This window comes from Danio rerio, chromosome 10 (genome assembly GCF_052040795.2).
Source record: "Danio rerio strain M-AB ecotype USA chromosome 10, GRCz13ab, whole genome shotgun sequence".
Lineage (NCBI taxonomy): Eukaryota > Metazoa > Chordata > Actinopteri > Cypriniformes > Danionidae > Danio > Danio rerio.
The window spans coordinates 14864462-14882500 of NC_141030.1; the positions used below are offsets into that span (position 1 = coordinate 14864462).

Sequence of the window (18039 nt, forward strand, 5' to 3'; positions counted from 1 at the left end):
CCCGGCGGCTAATCAGCAGGCCAATCAGAAATAATACGCAACACCTGTTTATTCTAGTGATTGGGCCGGAGAGACACCCATCTTAAGGAGAACGGGAGGAACAGTCGGGAGAGAGAGCTGAGCGACAAGCAGCACCCCTTGATGCTGAGCGCAACACAGCACATTACCAGCAACACAAAATAAAATATTATCACTTACTTCAACGCCGACCCTGTCTTCTTCTTCCCACACAAAGAACCTTTGCTACACTGTGTTTACATACACTGTAGTTACTGTACATACTACTAACAAATCTACTATGTAAATTTACAGGTATGAGCGACACAATATAAAGTGGGACCAAAAATTATAATAACACTTATAGCATAGTTTTTGGATTAGTCACCCCCCCCCCCCATATTGTCATTTTATTTATTTTTTTGGTAGAAGTAAAATGCCAAGCACTCGACTCAGCAGTCACAGATTCTTTTCAGCTCCACTGTGTGATTCTTTAGAATGATACATAAATGTAATAAGCAATTCGAGAGATGAAAAAAATGACAATGGCACCATCTAGACTGGCCAGGAAAGATTCTGCACAAATAATTACTACTCGAATGGACAAAACAAACAGTAGAGCAGATGGAAGTAGGAAAACTGTCTCCACTAAATGGGTTATAAACCCATCCAAAAAGCTTTTTCACTGTCAGGACAAAGTTCAGGAATAGTCCACATTGAGTAAGAGCACACTGCTGGTGTCTCCTGTGATCTTCTGTTTCATTATTCCTCATTTACTATTGTAGAAGTGTGGCTTTTTTGGACTTAACATTTTGTTCTAAATCTCTTTTTAGTAAAACTCAAAGTGCTCTCTCTCTCTCTCTCTCTCTCTCTCTCTTTTTTTCTTTCTTTCTTTCTTTCTTTCTTTCTTTCTTTCTTTCTTTCTTTCTTTCTTTCTTTCTTTCTTTCGTTTGTTTGTTCATTCATCCACCCATCCACCTCTTTCCTTATTTCTTTCTATCTATCCATCTAACATATCAATCCATCTGTTTCTTTCTTTCTTTCTTTTGTTTGTTAATTCAGTCATCTATCCATCCACGTCTTTTTTTATTTATTTATTTATTTTGTTCGTTTACTCGTTCGTTCATCCATCCCATTTTTTTATTTTTTTGTTTTTTTGTTTCTTTCTATTTTTTTCTTTCTTTCTATGTTTCTTTCTCTCTTTCTTTCTTTCGCGCATGTGCTGAGTTAGTGGGTGGAGCTGTGTGTGAGCGTTTGGCGTGTGTGCAGGTATGAAAGATTTACTTTTTCTATCCTTTTTCTCTTCTTTTTGCGGTTATTGGCTTCATTAGTTTTGAGAAAGAGAATTAATTTAACTTATACCGGAGCATCTGCTCTCGGTTTTCGTGTCAGAATGGCTATGACGGGGAGTCAGAGCTTTGATTTTCTGACACGGCGTCATGGGATCAAAGTGGACTCCACTGTTAGTGTGGAGGAGTGTAGTTTGGCTATAGGTGAAGTTGTGGGCACTGAAAGCATCCTGTCAGCATCTCGTATGAATAATGCGATTGTAGTATTTGTAAAGACGGTTGATTTGGCGAATCAGTTGGTTGAAAGTGGAATAGTTATTGGTGGAATTTTCACCCCAGTGCTTACGCTGTCCACCCCATCTAAAAGAATAACTTTGTCCAACGTACCACCTTTTATTTTAAACGAGGTGCTGACCGGAATGCTTTCTCGCTATGGCAAACTTGTTTCCCCGATAAAAATGATTCCTATCAGATGCAAGTCCCCTTTGTTAAAGCATGTTGTGTCTTTTCGGCGTTATGCCTATATGATTTTGCAGGACAACTTGGATGAATTAGACGTGGCTTTAAACTTTCGCCAGGACAAATTTAATTATGAAATATTTGTGACTACAAACAGCATGAAGTGTTTTTCATGCGGGGAAGTGGGTCATTTAATTCGCTCATGCCCCGGTCGATTAAACCAGCAGCAAGATCAAAATCGTTCACCTGCTGATGCGCGCGACTGAGATGCAGAATCGCACGGCCGCTGTGGCAGGTGTTAGTAACGCGCCTAGCACAGGTCTTCCTCAGAAAACTGTACCACAAACAGTAGCTGAGGTGATCATGATAGATAAAAATGATGAGAGAAGAAATGATGTGGTTGATGTGGAAGGAGACGGGCCATTACAGGTTGATGAACAGCCTATACAGGCTGCGTTGGATGTATTGCGCAATAGCAGTGACCCGGGTACAACCGGAGAGCAAGCGACTTTCAATAAAGAACAGGATCTGAATTTGGAAATGGATTTAGATGACAGTGCTTTTAAGACGCCTCAGAAGAGACGCTTAAAGGTTCAGGACACCCTGGAGAACTTTTTTTTTTATATTAACAGATTTGTGTGTGTTGAGCATCAGTTAAGACAATGTTAGCACCTGTCAGCTTGAATCATGGGGAAAACTGGATAATTTTGAGCTTTTGTCAGCTAATTTCAGCTTCCGGGTTTAAAATGATTTTTGGGGCGGGATCAAAATCGGCGACGTAGCGCAGAACTGCAAGTGCAATGATTCGGTTTGCATCGGTTTCTCATTATTATTCATAGCGGAGTTTTCTTATCCTATGAGAAGAGCCGGCTGAGTCAAGCTCGAGCTGTGAGAGCTCGGCCAGAGTCAAGCCCGAGCTGTGAGACACATCACGGACCCACGGCACGGGCACACAGTATTTAGCTGTTCATGAAGGCTCATATGCGTTTGTTTCCATGATCCACGGGGTTTGTTGCATGTTTTCCCCTGCGATCTTGTCAGGGCCGATCATACAGCAAAGCTGTGTGTGCTGAAAGCATTTTTGTCGGGAGAGCAGCACGAGAATTAGAGAATGGCGGACGCTGTCTTTTATCAGGAGTTCGTTCACATTTAGACACATCACTGTGCTGCTGTGTTTGCCTAAATCCTCCAGATTACCAGCAGGGCTATTGGTTAAAATAGGCAGGTCAGGAGACCTACTGCACTGAGTCTGCTGGATACGGGGATTGAGGGAGAAGTCCTCATTTATAATGTTTACATGAACACACTTATCTTTATAATTATATAAATTGTGGTTATGTGTATATGAAATTACGAATAACAAATGTAGCAGGGCATTAAATTACTGTTCATTTCTTTGCATTTTAACTTTGTAAACTATAAACTCATGCGTCTCCTTACGGTTTGTCTCATTTTGTGAGTTAGCTTCGTTTGCTCATGTTCTCCCCTGCTGGCCACGCCCACTCCTGCCCATTGCTCGCGGAGCTCCACGCCCATTAATCATGCATCCTTTGAAAAAATTCTGAAGTAGACTTTAACCGAAAGTGGGGGGTGTCATGGCCCTTTAAAACAACAGAATACAGGTAAACAGGCTAAAAAGACGGATAAATGCGATCTGAGTCAATCCGAAACTGAGAGTGAGAGCGACTTTTCAGAATGCAGTGTGTCGTGCAGTAAGCGGTTTTTCTAGCCGGGTTTACACTGTGGACGACATAAAGTAATTTCTTAAAGTGACAAAAAATGCCAGAAATGTAAAAATTGAGGAATATTTCCCAGATGTAATGCAATTCATGGAAAAAGCTAAACTTTTTAGGAGTGAGGGAAGATTCAATAAACAGAAGGTGTATCGACTAGAAAAATTGCTTGGCAAACTTAATGCCCAACCAAGGCTCAGTAATGACAGCACATAAATACGTTCTCCCCTTTTTTCCTTTCTGTTTTTTCTGCTTGGGCTATTTTTGGTTTTGCCTTTCTTTCCTTTCTATGGAGGAGGTTTTTGTGGCTTCTCTTAATGTAAATGGGGCTAGAGATATTAGGAAAAGGTATCAGATATATGAAATAATTAAACAAAAGAGAATTGATGTTTTTTGTATTCAAGAAATGCATAGTGATGCATTAAACAGTTCTTACTGGGGTAAGGAATTTGATGGGTTATCCGTTTTAAGTCATTTGAATTCAACTAGCAGTGGGGTTGCTATTCTGCTCTCTAAGAGCTTTGTTCCTGTTTCCTATCAGGTGGATGAAGTCATAAAAGGTTGAATGAAAAAAAAGTCATAAAAAGTTGATGCCCAGTTTGAAAAATATTATTTTATTTTCATATGCGTGTATGTTCCAGTTAATGTTTTAGAAAGGATGGTGTTTCTTGATACGTTGAGTAATGTTTTAAGTAATTGTGACACGGACAAAGTTTTGTTTTTAGGGAGGGATTTTAATTGTACTGAGAGCATGCTTAATAGGAATCATGTTGAACCACACATGGCTTCACAGAAGCGTCTAATTCAATTAATAAAAACCCATAAAATTGTTGATGTTTGGAGGAATTTTAACGGCAGTCAAAGACATTATACCTGGGCTCATGCTCATGATAATCTGATTTCACTAGCAAGATTAGATAGATTTTATTGTTTTAAGCACCAGTTTAATCTTTTTAGAAGCTGTTCAATTTGCCCAGTGGGTTTCTCTGATCACAGTTTGTTACAATGTGTTATATCTCAAAGGTCTATTAAATCAAAAAGTGCGTATTGGCATTTTAACAGTAATTTATTGTCTGATAAGCATTTTAAGGAGATTTTTAAAGAGTTCTGGAAGAATTTTAGAAATACAAAAACTTTTCAATGTTTGCAGCAGTGGTAGGAGGTTGCAAAGGTACCGGGTAAATAGCTGTGTCAACAATATACTCTTAATGTCACAGGAGACATTCTCAGTTCAATAAAATCAATTGAGAAGGAGCTGGTAGAGCTTCAAATGCTTGTTGACAGCACTTTTAATAAAAAGAAAAATATTTTAGGTAAATTTTTGGATACCGTTACACAAGGAGCGCTGGTCAGATCCCGCTATCAGAGCATAGAGTTGATGGATGCACCTTCTAAATTCTTTTTTAATTTAGAGAAAAAAAAAATGGACAAAGAAGGCTTATACATGCTTTAAAATCAGAAGATGGATCTTTGTTTTCAGAACCTTCTGATAATCGAAAAAGAGTGGTAAGTTTTTATGACCATTTGTATAAAAGTGATCTTATGCATGAACAAACTACTAATGTCTTCCTTGAAAACTTGCCTGTCCCAGCTGTCCCAAGATTCTAATGCTGAGATCAGTAAGGCCTTAACTCTGGAGGAGTTGGAGGAGGCCCTGCAAAGCATGGAATGTGGGAAAGCACCTGGACTTGATAGGTTGTCGATTGACTTCTATAAGTCCTTTTGGCGGGATGTGGGTCCGGGCCTACTAGAGGTGCTCAAAGAAAGCCTGGCCTATGGGCCGCTTCCCACAAGTTGCCGTAGAGCAGTTCTCACGTTACTGCCAAAGAAGGGAGATCTGAACGACATCAAAAACTGGAGACCAGTCAGTTTGTTGTGCAATGATTACAAATTGCTTTCAAAAGTCCTGGCAAACAGATTAGGGGCAGTTTTGGAGCAGGTGATCCATCCTGACCAGACATATTGTGTACCTGGTAGACGTATTGTTGACAATATATCCTTTATCAGGGATGTTTTGGACCTTGGCAAAAAGCTTAATTTAGATATTTTTTTTTGTCGCTTGATCAGGAAAAAGCTTTTGATCGCATCGAGCATAAGTATTTATGGGATGCTCTAGAGGCTTTTGGCTTTAGTTCAAGTTTTATCTCAATGGTGAAGGTATTGTACTGTGACGTTGAGAGTATTTTGAAAGTTAATAGTGACTTATGTGCTGCTTTTAAGGTTTTTAGAGGTGTAAGGCAAGGCTGTGCTTTGTCTGGAATGTTGTATGTTTTAGCAATTGAACCTTTTTTAATTAAATTAAGAGCAGATTTGCATGGGTTATGTATTCCATCATGTCCAAATGTGTTTAAATTGTCAGCATATGCAGATTATGTTGTTGTTTTAATTAGTTGTCAAGATGATGTTGCATTGCTGTTAAAATTGCTAAATGATTTCAAGGAGTTTTCCTCTACTAAAGTTAATTGGTCTAAAAGCGAGGCCATTTTAATCGGAAATGGTTAAATGGAGAACCAAACCTCCCTGATGGTTTAAATTGGACCAGAGAGGGTTTTAAGTATCTGGGAGTGTTTTTAGGAAAGGAAGCAGTTGTGCAAAAAAAACTTTGAAGGTGTTGTTGAAAAAATAAAAGGCCGTCTTAGTAAATGGAATTTTTTACTTCCAAATATGTCTTACAGAGGCCGCATATTGATAATTAATAATTTGTTGGCATCATCTTTGTGGCATCGGCTATTGTGTGTGGATCCTTCTTTTAATCTTTTGTCAAAAGTTCAGTCAATTTTGATTTCTTTTGGGAAAAGCTACACTGGGTTCCGAAAGCTGTGTTGTATTTGCCAAAGGAAGAAGGAGGTCATTGACTTGTGCATTTACAGAGCCGAACAGCAGCTTTTCGGCTACAGGTTGTGCAGAGACTTTTGAATGGACCATTGGACGCAAACTGGAGATCCATAACCTTTTTGCTAATGCAGTGTTTTGGAAATGTGGGCATTGAGAAAACTTTGTTTTGGCTGAATCCTAAAAGGATGGATTTATCCAAACTTCCAATCTTCTACCGTAATATCTTTAAGATATGGACTTTGTTTACTGTGCACAGACCTTTAGACACAACGTCTTTACACTGGCTGCTACAAGAACCTTTAATCTGTGGTTCACGTATGGACATATCCTTTAGGGGATCTTTTCCTGCACTCAACGAAATTCTCTCATCCGCTAAAATAACAACTCTTGGGTGTTTATTAAAGTCATCTGGTAAAGACTTTAAAAATGCTGACGCAGTTGCTGGACATTTGGGTCTACATTCTAAACGGACAGTTACCAAACGTCTTGAACAATGGAGGGCTTCTCTCACAACTGAAGAGATCAGGTTGTTGGAGGACTATTATGAAGGGTTAACTATTCCAAATTGTAACAATGTTTTCCCGTTTTTGTCATTATCTCCCAACTTAGAAAACTGTGAAGGGGTGTTTTTACATTGTAAAGATGTGACAATAATTGGGCAAGAGTCAGCTTCTGGGAAGGTTTTATATAAAACATGTGTTAAAGTTTTTAATAAAATGGGTCTGAACAATAGAGTGGACACTCCATGGCGTGAGGTTTTAAAATTAAATGAGGATGAGCACCCTCAATGGCGATCACTGTACATGTTACCATTAACTAAAAGACATGGAGATTTACAGTGGAGAATTTTGCATGGTGCCGTTGCAGTTAATGCTTTTATTTCAATTTTAAGTCCTAAAGTTGGTCATGACTGCCCTTTCTGCTTGCAGAGAGAAACGTTTATGCAATGCTCCAGACTTGAGCCTTTGTTTACTGTTTTACAGAATTTGTTTGTATCTTTTGGAGAAACCTTTTCCACTAAAACTTTCATTTGTGGGTTTAAATATGTTCAGAGGAAGCGCTTTAAATATCAGCTTCTCAATTTTTTATTAGGACAAGCTAAGATGGCAGTATATTGTACGAGAAAGCAAAGAATTAAAGGAAATGTGAATCACAACTTGTTGGCAGTTTTTGGTAATTCTGTCAAATCAAGAATTCTAGTTGATTTTAGGTTTTTTAAAGCTATGGATGATCTTCCTTCTTTTGACTTAATGTGGTGTCATGCCGGTGCTCTGTGTGAGATTTATGAAAATGAGTTGGTCTTTGCTCCCATTTTGGATTAATTTATTTCTTTTTTCTCACTTTTTTGTGAGTTGATTGTTTGAATAATGTATTAATGTTTTTGTAATAAAATGTTGTGAAAATCAATATTTCTTTCTTTTTTTCTTTCTTTCTTTCTTTCTTTCTTTCTTTCTTTTGTTTGTACATTCAACAACCCATCCATTCACCTCTTTCCTTCTTTTTTCTCTATTTTGTTTGTTCGTCCGTCTGTCCGTCCATTCTCTATCCATCCGTTTCTTTCTTTCTGTCTCTTTCTTTCTTTCTTACTTTCTTTCTGTCTTCCTTTCTTTCTTTTTTTGTTTGTTTGTTCATTCATCCATCTATATTCCTTATTCTACCTCTTTATTTATTTTATTTTATTTGTTCGTTCGTTTAGTTATCCGTCCGTCCGTTCATTTGTATCTTTCTTTTTTGTTTGTTTCTTTTTTTGTTTCTTTCATTATTTATTTATTTTGTTTGTTGGTACATCTATCCATCTCTATGTTTATTTTCTTACCATCTCAATTTCTTTCTTTCTTTCTTTCTTTCTTTCTTTCTTTCTTTCTTTATTTTATCAGGGTAGGCCTGTCGCAACAATCAATATAGCAATTTGTTGCACAATACATGGACATGACTATTTATGGGCACTATAAACATTTGCTAGCAGTTTTAAACAAAACTTAATGTTAGCAACATTTTAACTTCTTTCACCACCTCTGTCACATCATCTAATCACAGTTAAAGGTATCAGAGAGAACAGTTCAGTTCTATAGAAACAACGCTTACTGGCAGCTGAAGAAACATTTTCCTGAAAACTACTGACTGTTTGGAAGAAATAGTTCAAATGAGCTCTATTTGAAAGCTGCAGTCCACTTGTATAAAAAACTGACAGGTTAGGTTAAACCATTTTATATTTTATATGGACATTTACATCCTTCATAACTGGTGTCAAAGCTTATATTAGGACATTAACTTTTTAAACATCAAATTACAAAAATGTTTTATTTTAAAATTATTTTTAAAAATTTTGTTTTTTTCCCCCTAAAGTGTTTATGCCATTTTGCATTATTATGCTGTTGTAGGTATAGGCTGTAAAGGTTGCTGTATATTATGCTGAGTGTAGAGTAAACTTACTTTTAAAAGTAATTTAACACAATACAATACATTGTATTAATGGAAACCCGTCCCCGTTAATAACATTGTATTAACGGGGACGGAAATGCTATGTGGAAACTTCCACTGTGGGTTTTCGTCAGAAACCATTCATGTAAAAGAGTAAAAAATTGGGCCAATGAAATGCCAATAAGTTGCCAGCGTCAGCGTGCACAGCTGGTGTCAATGACGATCAGTAATCCTATAAAGACGCCACGACAGTAAAAAAATAACGCCACGAGATGCAGTCTTCCAACGTGTCTCCTGGCCCTTACATACCTTACTTAACTTTTCAGGTTTAGCTATATTTTTCAGGGAGTCGAAAATAACCCAGTAAAAAGGGGTTTTAATACGACAGTACGTTGGGAAAGCGTTCAGTCCCGATAGGGAAGACACTGCGGAGTTCACCTGCTACCCAAGGAGGGAAGACCTGGTGACAGCCTGTGGACCAGCCCCGAAAAAAGGGGGGGTAACATAAAGCGTATGGTTTGCAGGGAGGGAAGACACAACCTGCTTTAACATAAGGGGGACTAAACCATGGTAGAGTGAGCTTATGTGATTGCCTGTAGGGGATCACACATTGAAGGCACCTATACTCAGAACGTGGGCTGACTAGTGGGCATGCCAACAACGTAACGGGCCAACGTCTGACTCCTCTGTTGAGTCAGATACTGAAGGCCTCGCAGCAACTCTGCAGGGTTTGCCGAACGGGGAACTGAACTGACAAAGTTGGAAAAGCGCACGTACCTCCGTGTTAGGGAGAATGGCGCAGCAAGCGTTTCAACACCCCAACCGAATTGTTTCCTTAATCGCCAAGGGTTACCTAATACCCTTAAGGAAACCGGCTCCACTCGCAGATTGTAAAACCTTGCAAATGTATTAACTGTTGCCCAGCCCGCAGCTCTGCAAATGTCTGTCAGAGAGGCACCGCATGCTAACGGCCAAGAGGATGCGACGCTCCATGTGGAGTGCGCTCTCACCCCTGGGGGGCATGGCTCACCCTTGCTCTGATGAGTGAGGAAGATAGCATCCACTATCCAGTGGGCCAACCTCTGTTTAGAAACGGCACTACCCTTCTGCCGACCACCATAACAGACAAATAGCTGGATTTAAAGCTCTGAATGCAGTCCACAAAGGTATGAAAAGTGTGAACAGGACAAAATAATGAAAGAGCTGGGTCTGCCTCCTCTGCAGGCAGCACTTGCAGGCTCACTAACTAATCCTAAACCGACGTGCTAGGAACCTTGGGCACATAGCTGGGCCGGGGTCTCAGTACAACGTGAGAGTGGGCTGGCCCGAAGTCTAGGCACGAGTCACTGACCAAAAATACCTCCATGTCCCTGACCCTCTTAATTGATTCCAATGTGACCAGCAGAGCTGAATCGAAGGGCTCCTCACGTAGGCTTGTTAGAGGTAAACCTTCAGTGTGAAGGGCGACAGCCTTCGCTTCAACCTGTCCTGAAGGAAAGAAAGCACAACACTGATCTGGCAAGCCCACCACTCAGTGAATAGACTCAACTTCAGCGCATAGGCATGCCTCGTAGAGGGTGCTTTAGCCTGATTGATGGTATTAACCACCACTATTGGTAGGTTACCCAAGTCTTCCTCGCCTCTATAGACTACACGTGGAGGTTCCACAGATCTGGGCGAGGGTGCCAGATGGTCCCCTGTCCCTGAGAGAGTAGGTCCTCTCTCAAAGGGACCCACCGAGGGGGGGCATCGCGAGGAGGGAGAATTCTGATATCAAGATCTGGTTGGGCCAGAGAGGCGCAACTAGCAAGACCTGCTCCTCGTCCTCCCTGACTTTGCACAGTAACTGCGCAAACAGGCTCACTGGGGGAAATGCAAATTTGCGCATGCAACCAGACTGCATTATCATGCTGGACTCTCAGACATGAAACGCTGTGCTCGTGCCTATCATCCAGGGTTAGAAAACCACCACATCCAGAAACGCATGGTCGGAGCGACATCTTGAATAAGACGCGCTGCAAAACCGTGTTGCTCTTTTAGGAAAGCTTTTATCCTTCATACTAACCGCTCTTGGAGGACCGGACCCAAAGAACGCCAGGCAAGGGAGAAAAACCCAGCTCGACTGTCTGCCACTGCGCAAACTTGCTCAGAACCAGGAGAAGCTGCTTTTCGATCTCTGTAGACAAGGGTTGGAGATACCCTCAAAGACTCTCTCAGAAGCTTGTGAAAGGCTCTAAAAGTGAAAAGGATGTCGAGCATTGCACTAGCCACGTCTTTATAGGATGACTGATTATCATTGACGCCAGCTGTGCGCGCTGAAGCCGCCAACTCATTGGCATTTTGTTGGCCCGATTTTTTACTCTTTCAGATGATTTCAGTTTCCACATAGCATTGGAGTTCCCTGTCCGAAGAGCAACTGGGATTCACTACTTGATAGATATATGATACAAAGTGACTCTCAGACCGAACAAGAAACATTGCATTAAATCCTATTTCCCCTGCCATGTCTTTGAAATATGTTTATTTTACCTCAGTATTTTTATGGAATTTTCTACGCTAGCCTGCTGATTCTAACATTGCTAGTGGCTACACAATCTTTCATCTCGTTTTATGCTTGAACAACTAAATAAATGCTTAAGTCTATTTAACTGAATGTATTACATTATTTAACTATATTACATTACAACATCTATACTGTGAAAAGGAACCTTATGAAAATGAAAATAGTCACATTAAGCATTCACCGGAAATTTATCATTGGCTAAAAAACACTAGCTGTGCATATACCCCATTCTTTCATGTTGTTCCAACACAAATCGATTAAGTTAACTTATTAGTTTTTGACAAACTGAAGTGGATTGAAAATAAAACAATTAAGTTGACCCCCTCTTACCCTTAAAGGGCCATGAAACCCCCGCGTTTCAGCAGGGTGTTTTCACACCTCTACTTTGGAAAAAGTCAGAAAAATGGGCGTGTCCAGCTCTGTTTAGGGGGGAGGGTCGGAGGAACTAAACTGGGAGGGTGTGGGAGTGTCTATTTGGGCACGCGCGAGTTTCAGAGTCAAAATACACACACGCAGGAGAAAGTGATGGTGTTTAACCTACATGGACATCTGTAGTCGAATTATTTGCCAAATCATTAAATGTTGGACTTTAACTGCAGTTTGGCTCTTTCATTCAGGGAATTCAGTCATGTCCCTCGCGACAAACGAGATATTTGATTCGAGGAACTGCTCTAAGCGTGTATTTTTCATGCAATGTTTGATACCGCACGGCGAATGAGAGAAAAAAAACCTCAGCATTTCCCGGAAACTTAGATGCACACGACAGGTAGCGTCAGAAAGCCGCGTGTGTTATTCCGGTCACAAAATGCGGTAAAAACCCTACACGAGGTTAAAGTTTGGTTGTGGTGCTAACATGTTTACACTCGGTGCAACAGTTCACTTAGTTCGATATGAACAAACTGAATAAACAAAGAGCACTGATCGCTCACTTACCAAATCTGTAGAGACAGGACAATCACCAGCAACTAGAGCTGCGTCTTTATTAAGAGGAGACTAAAGCAAATCCAGATCTCAGCGTTTGCAGATGAGAACAGCTCTCAGGTAAACAATAATACTTCTTAGACACGTAAGTTATTGTTGTCGAGCGTCGCGTAAACTGTTAATCCACAAGTGACTCCAGATGAGCTCTCACAGAGAGAAAATGAAAACAAAACTTAACGGCAGCAAACTATAAAAGCAACACTTCACGCTTGTTTTGCCAACACAACGTGGCATCTCTGTCATGTAAACACGGTGACAGTAATGAATATTAATGAAGTTGCACAATAGAGCGCGCTGATTGGTTTGAACCAAGCCTTACTCATGCATTAATGTATCACACTGTAAGACGTAATAAGACACATTCAGGTACAGACGTCCAGTCTGCACGCTGGAATACAACGCTATTATGTCATAACCGTGACGCAGCTTCAAAAATTTGTTTCAAACCGGAAGTACGAATTTGCTTGAAATAACGCAAAAACAACCAATTTACACTTTTTAGTGAAATATAGGTGTCCGAATAGTGTTTTTAGCAGTGTGGGACACATATACGACTGTCAACAGCTCAAAAAATGTGTTTGGGTGTTTCGCGACTCTTTAAAAATGTTGTTTCAGCTCATTTTAATAAGTTTAGCTTAAAAAAAAGCTGTAAAGGTGCTCTTTGATTGTTGCACAACAAAATCTATGCATTGTGAGTAGCATACCTATAGCAATGTTTTAAGTTATGAAAAATAAATACATAAATAAAAGGATAGATAGATGATAGATAGATAGATAGATAGATAGATAGATAGATAGATAGATAGATAGATAGATAGATAGATAGATAGATTGATAGATAGATAGATAGTACCAATATGTAGTATTTTTACAAATAAAAAAATATATATATATTATATATTTGACTTTTCATGCTAAGTGTAAAAAAAAATATTTTAGTTAATGCACTTTATTTCCTTTCAGATGTAATTTGAAACAAATTGCTAAACATTTTGGTCTGCAAATCTAGCTTGCTGCCAGTCTGGATTTGCCTAATGATTGGAAGGTGTCATTTTCTCCTTTCCTAATCCAATGTTAAGCTGGAAAAACTCCACACAAACAAATGCATGGGAGACAGATTTTACACCGCAAATCCTTTCGTCTGTCTTCTCTGCCAGGCAATCTGTAATTACGGCTTTCTTGTGATCTTTTTGAGATCTAAATTTGAACTGTCAATATTTAGCATGGCTGCCAGCAGTATAGCGTGGCAGATCCAGTATAGGGTAACATTACAACAAGTAGTCTGATCTAAACAAGAATATGCAGCACATTCAGATACAGCAGTCTTTTTATTTTAGATACTGAAAAGAAAGTTAATTCTAAAAAAAAGAATGTTTTTTTTTATCATTATTATTTTATAATTTTATCTCCTTTCTTTCTAGTTACAATAACAATGTAAAAATTGAATAACCTGCATTTTTCCATATAAAAACAAATGCTATACATTAATTCATTTTCCTTTTGCTTAGTCTCTAATTGAGTATCTCTTATTCAGTATCATGACAAGTCTAATATAGTGAAACAATCAGTTCATTAACTGATTAAAGTTTGATAAACATAACATAACATTTAAAATGTGTGTTTGGGAAAGAAAATGTTAGCTAACTAGTGCCATTTTGTCACTCTATCTATCTATCTATCTATCTATCTATCTATCTATCTATCTATCTATCTATCTATCTATCTATCTATCTATCTATCTATCTATCTATCTATCTATCTATCTATCTATCTATCTATCTATCTGATGCAACCTTTTTTAACAAAGATAATTCATTTAGATGTTTTAAATATTTTGTATTCCTTTTAAAATTTAAAAAATACAATAATGCACTTTTGCTAAATGGTGTAACTACTGTATAGGAACTATTTTATTTTATTTTATTTTATTTTATTTTATTTTAGAGAGTTCTGATGCAAAAAACTTTCTTCTAAAAGGTAATTTTACTCTTATGCCGATGCATAGATTGTTTTCATTTTATTTAAGGTGAAATAAATGATAATAAAAATTATAAAAAAAAAATATCAGATGACAGAAATGATCCAGAAATTTAACTTTTGCAGGCTTTTACATATGCTTTTTCTCAACCATGTTTTGTTTTAGTCTTTTTGCGTAGACTTTTTCATGCAGTACTGCATTGCCATTTGCTGTTGTTGATTGTTGACACAGTCAGTAGGCAGTATGAGGGTCTCCTTCAACACCCCTGATGTTTTTTGGACATCAAAGCTCAGCACTTAACATCCAGCCGCTAATAAGGCATCAGTGTAAGTGCAGACGTCCCACATCTGCTGTCCTGGAGGAGTGTGAACTTTTACAGGGGGCTCATTTAGTTGACCTCCACATAAACCTCTGCTGGACTCTTTCTTGTCCTAAAACCCATTTCCCAATTTTTTTTTTTTTTACTTCTCTTATCATTTAGCTCTAGAATAGATAAGTGCAGGGACATTGCAAATGTAATATTTATTTTACTTCAACTAAAATATCATTGCGGTCAGTTCAGATCAACCAAAACCTTAAAAATGGTGAAATTTGGTGGCTTATGATACCATACAAAATATCAACATTTCAATGCCATTTTCTAACTGTAGGGGTGCATGTGCAGGGGCTGTTTGTGGCAGGGTCTATGTATGTGTGAACATGTTAAATAGGCTCAATCCTTTATTTAGCTATATGACTGATCAGCACTGATTTGTTTTATTTTTTTCTAATCATTTAACATTGTTGAATTGAGTCCTTATTCTTATATTTGTTCAGATGGGAAACCTACAAAGAGTAGCCCAGTCTTAAACTTCTCACAATAAAGAAATCTTTAAAGAAGAGCTTTTTATCTAAATAAAATGATTTTGCCCAAAAATGTCCTCAAGGATTCTTGAAGGTTAAACTTTTTTTTTTTTGGTAAAAAACAAAATAAATGTTGATATCTGAGATGAAATGCATTTTGTAAATGCAATATTAATTTCACATTCAACTTTACTTAATTTGGCCATTTGAATAAAAAAATAATTAAAACATACAAATAATAACAACAATAATGTAGAGCTTCGCGATTTTTCTAGCCTATCTGTTAAAAAAAGTACATTTGAAAATTAATGGATGACAACAGTCACTAAAATAATAGTCAATTTAATTTCAATATGGTCTGCTTTTAATTCTTCACATCTTTTGATTGCTCATTATTTTTGTTACAAGAATAAGGTCCAAGATTTTGAATAAAAGTTAGCTGTATAATGTTTTCTCTATATTTGAAAACAATGCAGTAGCGAAAGACGACTTTTCTTGCGTCAGATTGTAAAATATTTGCATTTGGCATTGACCAAAACTGATTGGCTGAAATCACAACGAAGCGACAACCAACAGATTATTCCACATGGTCTTAAAACCTTTTTTGATGGGCTATTTTCACTATTTATGATGGCATAGCAGTCAAAGTAGAACAAATGAGCTTATGTTCTGAACAAATTTTTAACCTTTTTCAGTGAGCGGTGTTTTCCGAACCACCCGAACTCCCTCTGGCTACGGGCCTGTATTTTATGAACAAAATTGGCTGCTAAATATATAGACCAACACAATTGATTTGAAATGAAACAAGATGTGCTTTAACTCCAGACTATCAGCTTTATGTCACAGTCACACAAGAGTTTAAGCTTGACAAATTCTGCAAAAATGGGCAGGATTAAACAAGATTATAATAATGATTAGACATTAAAAAAGCAAGCAATTGCTCCATATTTGAAATTTCCATACAGAGAGGACATGTTTTGATGCTTGATTGTTCTCACGCAGTCAAGTGATGCGATTTCGCCGGTCAGAGTTCACTAAGCTTGAACTTTCCAATGCAGGGATCTGCGAAACGAGATTGCTTTCTGCTCTGACGCATTCCAGTGCAAAAGAATGCAAGTTTATGGGGATGAAAGTCAAGTGTGACTGCAGCTTTAGTTTGAGGGTATTTACATTTAAATCAGGTGAATGCTGTAGGAAGTTCAACAGTTTGCATATGTGCCTCCAACTTGTTAAGGGTCCAAAAGTAATTGGACAATTGGCCTCTAAGCTGTTCTATGGCCAGGTGTGTATTATTTCCTAATTATCCCAATTAAAATGAGCAGATAAAAGGTCCAGAGTTCATTTTAAGTGTGCTGTTTGCATTTCAGATCTGTTCCTGTCAACTCAGTCAAGCAAGCCATCATTAGGCTGAAAAACAAAAGAAACCCATCAGATAGATAGCAAAAACATTAGGCATAGCCAAAACAACTTTGGAACATTATTAAAAAGAAAGAACGTACCAGCAACCAGAGTTTTCATTACTTGAGTTCTAAAAAAGCCTTCATGGTGCTGGAACAACATCCTATCCACAGATGAGTTCAAGATCAACTTGTACCAGAGTGATGGAAATAGAAAAGTATGAAGAAGGAAAAGAACTGCTCATGATCCTAAGCAGTGAAGTATGGTGGTAGTAGTGACATGGCTGAGCATGTATGGCTGTCAGTGAAACTTGTTCACTTGTAATTATAAATGATGTGACTGCTGATGAAAGCAGCAGGATGAATTCTGAACATTTCAGGCAATATTTTTTTAAGAAATACTTATTAAACCAAATACTTAAGAACTCACTAAACAGCGCTTCACAGTGCAGATGAAGAATCTGCACTGTGAAGCAACCAAAGAGTTTTCGAATGAAAGGAAGTGGAATGTTATGCAATGGCCAAGTCAATCAACTGATCTGAATCCAATTGAGCTTGCATTTCACTCGCTGAAGACAAAACTGAAGGGAAAATGCCCCAAGAACAAGCAGAAACTGAAGACAGTTGCTGTAGAGGCCTAGCAGAGCACCACCAGGGATTCATATGGTGATGTCTATGCATTCCAGACTTCAGGCTGTAATTGACTTTAAAGGATTTGCAACAAAGAATTAGAAGTGAAAGTTTGATTTATGATTATTATTTTGTCCAATTACTTTTGGACCTTTAACACATACATATGCAAGCTGTTGGTATTCCAACAGCGTTCAACTGATTTGGATGTAAATGCCCTCAAATTAAAAGACCACGAAATCCCCCTGTTTCAGCAGGATGTTTTCACACCTCTAATTTGGATTAAGTCAGGAAAGTGGGTGTGTCTAGCTCTGTTTAGGTGGGAGTGTCGGAGGAGGGAAAGAGGGAAGGTGCATAAAAACTTGAAAATGGGAGCTTCTGTTTGGGCACATGCTGATTTTCAGAGGCAAAACACACAGTTTTGCACTTTCATTCAGAAACATTTCATTCATGCCCCTTGTGACAAATGAGATATTTCATTCGAGGAACTGCTGGAAGCATGCATTTTTAATGCAATGTTTTATACCGCATGGCAAATGAGAGAGAAAAAAACCATTCCGCATTTCTTGATAACTTAGATGCATTTGGTAGGTAGTGTCAGAAACCCGTATGTGTAGACTATCCTGTCACAAAATGAGAGGATAGAAATCCTTTTGCCATGAAGACAGTAAATAATATTGTACTCAATATTTTTCAAGACACTTCTATACAGCTAAAAGTGACATTTAAAAGCTTAGTTAAGTTAATTAGGTGAACCACGCAGTAGTTAGGGTAATAAGGCAAGTTATTGTATAACGATGGTTTGTTCTGTGGACTATCTATAAATATATATTAAAGGGGCTAATAATTTTGTCCTTAAAATGGTGTTAAAAATTTTAAAAACTGCTTTTATTTTAGCCAAAATAACACAAAT

The 18039-nt window shown here is 38.1% G+C and overlaps 1 protein-coding gene across 1 annotated transcript in view; it reads left to right on the forward strand.

The window, feature by feature from the left end:
• Positions 1-1229: 1229 nt before the first annotated feature.
• The window catches only part of lpar1 (lysophosphatidic acid receptor 1), a 129366-nt gene continuing 112556 nt past the window's right edge, over positions 1230-18039 (forward strand). The window contains exon 1 of the mRNA XM_087268986.1: positions 1230-1266. The gene's annotated coding sequence lies outside the window, so the exon portion shown is untranslated. The remainder of the gene's footprint in view (positions 1267-18039) is intronic.